Here is a 6,193-nt window from a genome sequence, read left to right as displayed (position 1 = left end):
ATTTTCTCCCATTGTGTAAGTTGGATGTTTATTGATCATTTCTTTTGCTGTGCAGAAGCTTTTTACTTTAATTAAATCCCATTTGTCTATTTGTGGGTTTGTCACATTTGCTTTTAAGGTCTTAGTCAATTATTCTGGGCATAGGTCAATGTCCTGAAGAGTTTTCCCTAAGTTTTCTTCTAGAATTTTTATAGTTTCAGGTCTTATATTTAAGTATTTAATTTATCTTGAGTTAGCTGTTGTATATGTTGAGAGATAGGAATCAAATTTTATTCTTCTGCATATAGCTATCCAATTTTCCCAGCACCATTTATTGATCAGAGTGTCCTTTCCCCATTGTATATCTCTATCAACTTGCCAAAGATCAGGTGGTTATAGCTATGTGACTTTATTTCTATTCTCTATTCTGTTCTGTTGATCTATGTGTCTATTTTTACACCAGTACCATGCTGTTTGGATTATGATAGCCTTGTAGTAAAATTTGAAATCAGGTAATGTGATGCCTCCAACTTTGCTCTTTTTGCATAGAATTGTTTAATTCTACTAAATATAAAAAGAAGAGCTGCTACCATTCCTACTGAAACTATTCCAAAACGTTGAAGAGGAAGGACTCCTCCCCACGTTATTCTTTGAGGCCAGCATCACCCTGATACCAAAACCTGTCAGAAACACAAAAATAAATGAAAACTTCAGGCTAATATCCTTGATAAACATTGATGTAAAGATCCTAAACAAAATACTTGCAAACCAAATCCAGCAGCACATCAAAAAACTAATCCACCACAGTCAAAGAGGCTTTATGCCTGGGAGGCAAGGCTGGTTCACCATATGCAAATCAATGAATGTGATTCATCATATAAACAGAATGAAAGAGAAAAATCACATGATCTCAATAGATGCAGAAAAGACTTTGGATAAAATTCAACATCGCTTCATGTTAAAAACTCTCAATAAACTAGGTATTGAAGGAACATACCCCAAAACTAATAACAGCCATCTATAACAAACCTACAGCCAACATAACACTGAATGAGCAAAAGCTAGAAGCATTCCCCTTGAATACCAGCACAAAACAAAGATGCCCTCTCTCACCACTTCCATTCAACATAGTATTGGAAGTTCTGACCAGAGAAATCAGGCAAGAGAAGGAAATAAAGGGCATCCAAATAGGAAAAGAGGAAGTCAAACTAACCCTGTTTGCGGACAGCATGATTCCATATCTAGAAAACCCCGGAGTCATAGCCCAAAAGCTCCTTCCACTGTTAAACAATCTCAGCAAAGTTTCAGGATACAAAATCCATGTACAAAAATCACTAGTATTCCTATACACCAACAACAGCCAAGCCAAGAGCCAAGTCAGGAATGGAAACCCATTCACAATTGCCACAAAAAGAGTAAAATACCCAGGAATACAGCTAACCAGGGAGGTGAAAGATCCCTACAATGTGAATTACAAAATGCTGCTCAAATAAATCAGAGATGACGCAAATAAATGGAAAAACATTCCATGTTCATGGATAGAAATAATCAATATTGTTAACATAGCCATACTACCTGAAGCAATTTACAGATTTGATCCTATTCCTATCAAACTACCAATGACATTCTTCACAAAACTAGAAAAAACTATTTTAAAATTCATATGGAACCAAAAAAAAAAAGTTTGAATAGCCATGGCAATCCTAAGCCAAAAGAACAAAGCTGGAGGTATCATGTTACCTGACTTCCATACTACAGGGCTACAGTAATCCAAACAGCACAATACTAGTACAAAAATAGACACATAGACTAATGGAACAGACTAGAGAGCCCAGAAATAAGGCTGCACACCTACAACCATCTGATCTTCAACAAAGCTGACAAAAATAACCAATGAGAAAAGGACTGCCTATTCAATAAATGTTGCTGGGATATTTGACTAGCCATATTCAGAAGATGAAACTGGACCCCTTCCTTACACCATATACAAAAATCAGCTCAAGATGGATTGAAGACTTAAATGTAAAACCCAAAACTGTAAAAACCCTGGAGGACAACCTATGCAATACCATAGGAACTAGCAAGGATTTCATGAGGAAGATCCCAAAAGCAATCACAGCAAAAGCAAAAATTGACAAATGGGATATAATTAAATTTAAGAGCTTCTGCATAGCAAAAGAAACCATTAACAGAGTAAACAGACAACTTACAGATTGGAAACTATACATTTGGCAAAAGTCTAATATCCAGCATCTATAAGGGATTTAAATAAATTTACAAGAAAAAACAACCCCATTAAAAAGTGGGCAAAGGACATGAACAGACAGTTTTTAAAAGAAGACATAAATAGGGTCAACAAACATATGGGGTAAAAAAGCTCAGTATCACTCATAATTAGAGAAAGGCAAAGCAAAACCACAATGAGATACCATCTCACACCAGTATGGCTATTACTAAATAGTCAAAACATAACAGATGCTGGCAAGGTTGTGAAGAAAAGCAAACACTTATACACTGTTGGTGAGAGTGTAAATTAGTTCAGCCATTGAGGAAAGCAGTGTGGTGATTCCTCAAAGAGCTAAAAACAGAACTACCATTCAGCCCAGCAATCCCATTACTGGGTGTATACCCAAAGGAATATAAATTGTTCTAACATAAAGACACATGCACACGTATGTTCACTGGAGCACTAGTCACAATAGCAAACACACAGAATCAACCTAAATGCCCATTAATGACATATTAAAGAAAATGTGATACATATATACCGTGGAATACTATGCAGCCATAAAAAGATCAAGATCATGTCCTTTGCAGGAACATGGATGGAGCTGGAGGCCATTATCCTTAGCAAACTGACACAGAAACAGAAAACCAAATGCCACATGTTATGACTTACAAGTGGGAGCTAAATAATGAGATCAAATGGACACCAAGAGGGGAACAACAGACATGGGGCCTACTGGAGGGTAGAGTTTGGGAGAAGGGAGAGAAACAGAAAAAATAACTGTTGGGCACTAGGTCTAGTACCTGGGTGATGAAATCATTTACAGAACAAACTCCTGTGACACCAGTTTACCTATATAACAAACCTGCACATGTACCCCAAAACCTAAAATAGAAAGAAAGAGAGAGAGAGAGAGAGAGAGAGAAAGAAAGAAAGAAAGAAAGAAAGAAAGAAAGAAAGAGAAAGAAAGAAAGAAAGAAAGAAAGAAAGAGAGAGAGAAAGAAAGAAAGAGGGAAAGAAAGAAGGAAGGAAGGAAGGAAGGAAGGAAGGAAGGGAGGGAGGGAGGGAGGGAGGGAGGGAGGGAGGGAAACAGATGATCCTAGATTATCCAGGTATCACTAATGGAATCACAAGGGTCCTTATTAGAGCTAGGCAGAAAGATCAGACTCAATAGAAGATATGACAGAAGCAAAAGATTGGAGGTAAGGAATAGGAAATGAAGGGGCCATACTCAAACAATTCAGGTGACCTCTAGAAACTGAAATAGGGAAGGAAACAGATTCTGCCCTGAAGCCTACAGAAGGAGCACAGTCCTGAAAATACCTTGGTTTTCGACTTTTGGCCTCCAAAACTTTAAAAGAATAAATCCTGTGTTGTTTTAAGCTCCTGCATTTGTAGTAATTTGTCACAGAAGCCACAGGAAACTAGTATACACGAAGTATTTTTAGTGGCCTCTTTAACCACACTAAAACTTCCTCTGCTGTTGAGTTAAAACTTCCTCTCAATTCCATGCTTTAAACAGTCCTAAGGAGTCCCCTAATGCAGGGCATCTGTTATCCTGAGTGGGTCCAAGATGTCCAGTCTGCTTCTAGCAGCTGTTCAGAAACTACACTGACAGCATAGTCAGCCCTGAAGACTCTCATTCATTTCAATGAGGAGAAAGTAAGTTTATAAGCAATTTTGCAAAGGGTAACTATGTCATAATTGCAGCTTCAGTGTATCTGCTATGACAGAGGAGAAATCTATTTTGAAGAGCGATTTATTTTCTTTTACTAATTGTGTATTGAAACAAGTAAGGTTCCCTGACATCAAACAGACCAGTTCTGAGGTTTTACCCAAGATAATTGAACAGCTCCAGCTTCTGCAGTGTTTATCAAAATACAAAAGAAAAAGTAGAGGTCGTCTTTTTTTGATAGCAAATGGGACTCTTGCAAGCTCAGGGAGAGAGAGCTATGTCATACATGGAGATAGGGTACTTCCCAGGGTCTGTAGGTTTAGAAGCATGGCCTGCCTGGCTCACGCACACTCCTGCTGCTGAGGCCAAAGACATCCCACCAATATGTCTGAGAGAGTGTCAGTGCTGTAGGCAATGAGCCCATTCTGGCCACATGCTTCCCAAGGGACAGGTGGGGCCTGTGTCCCCTGAGCTGGCTGTGGGCAGGTGGATGGGCAGCTGAGCAGCCTAGCGGAGAGTGGGCTGGCAATGGGCTCCTAGCCCAGCCTTTAGGAGCCATGGAAGCACAGGGACAAGCACAAGGCTATGGGATGCAAAGTGACCCAAGGACAGGTGAGTCACAGGGATCTCTATTGCAGTCATGCAGAATTGATGTGGTCTGACATGCCACCACCTCACATTCCTGAGGGGAACAGCCAAGTTGGCGGCTAGCATCCAGGCCATAACTGCAAACCCACACTGGGCAGGGTCTCCCTTCTGTGTGTTCAAGTGTTCTCAAGTTAGATTTTTAACAATTTTTAAAATGGCTGAGTTCAGGCTTAAAACCAACCACAAAAATGGATCTCAATACAGTTCTAAAGCCAGGGGTGCATCCAATAATCCCAACACAGTGACTCCCGGAGGCCAGGTGTCCATGGGCTTACATCCTCTCTCAGCACTGACCAGCACTGAGTTGATTTTACTCTTTACAATAAAAAAACAAAACAACAACAAAAAAAAAACACTGAGTAATCTTGCACGTGACTACCAGAAACTGTCTTGTTGGAAACAAAATCTATTTACGTTTAATGAAAAGCCTGGCCACAGGCTTCATTTGCCACATTTACAGCACAGTGCAATGCACACAATAAACCAAACCACAAAGGCAGTTTCTGGCACTCACAGCACAGAGTTCTTTGCCACATGGGAGTAAAGCAGACATTTTAAGAGAAGGAGGGAGATGGAGAAGGGTGTTACGTTCACTTCTAGTTCTGGAGCTGACTGGACACCAGTCCAGTCCTTCATGGAGCTGGTCACCACGGGCGCCACTGGTGGCCTGAATGTACCAGTTCCTGTGGAGCAGGGAATGCAGCCCCAGCTTGTCTGTGATCTCAGTGGTGTTCGTGGTGTTGAGGAGGGCCTACTTGTTGGTGAACACCAGGGAGACCGCATTCCAGAGCTCATCCTCAGCCAACATCCTCATGAGCTCCTCATGGACCTTGTCCATGTGCTCTCTGTCACTACTGTCCTCCATAAAGATCAGGCCTTATGTGTTCCGGAAGTAGTGGCACCACAGAGGCCAGATCTTGTGCTGGCCTGCCATGTACCACACAGTGAAGCTGATGTTCTTAGATTCCATGGGTCTGCATTGAAGCCTATGATGGGAATGGTGGTCACAATCACCCAGCGTCAGCTTATACAGAATCATCATCTTGCCTGCAGCATCCAGGCCCACCATGAGGACAAGCGTTTCTTTTCTGCCAAAAACACCCTTAAAGAGGTTGGTAAAGATATTCCCCATGGACCCTCAACCTCCCAAGTAGCTGGAACTACAGGCGTGCACCACCACACCTGGCTAATGTATACATTTTTAGTAGAGAAGGGGGTTTTGCCATGTTGGCCAGGCTGGTCTCGAACTCCTGGCGTCAAGTGATCCACCCACCTCAGCCTCCCAAAGTGTTGGGATTACAGGCATGAGCCACCATGCCTGGCCTCCATCAAATAACGTTTTAAAAAACCAATTCTCTCAACTTCCTTGCATTGCTATCTTCCCTTCACACTCTCTGGAGTTTGTCTCCACATCTAGACTTTCCCTGAGCTTCTGATCACACTGGCAAATATCACACAATTTTCCAAGTGCTATCACTCTAAGTCAAGGGTCTTATCTGGGCTCCCCTTCCTGCTCCATAACCCCTTCTTCTGTCTTTGGTCAAATCCCTTTTCCACTTCTTGAAGTAATGCTTCAAACTTCATTGTCTCCTTAGGCTTCCTACTCTCTCCTCCGCAATCCCAGCCCTCCCTCAGGAAATTATCTCACTTCACACTTTCAACTT

General features: G+C 41.4%; 1 pseudogene; it reads right to left on the bottom strand.

The window, feature by feature from the left end:
* Nucleotides 1–5,280: 5,280 nt before the first annotated feature.
* Nucleotides 5,281–5,661, bottom strand: LOC111541737 (annotated as a pseudogene).
* Between the last annotated feature and the right edge of the window lie 532 nt (nucleotides 5,662–6,193).

Source organism: Piliocolobus tephrosceles, chromosome 10 (assembly GCF_002776525.5).
Source record: "Piliocolobus tephrosceles isolate RC106 chromosome 10, ASM277652v3, whole genome shotgun sequence".
In the NCBI taxonomy this organism is placed as follows: domain Eukaryota; kingdom Metazoa; phylum Chordata; class Mammalia; order Primates; family Cercopithecidae; genus Piliocolobus; species Piliocolobus tephrosceles.
This window is presented reverse-complemented; position numbering and strand designations above follow the sequence as displayed.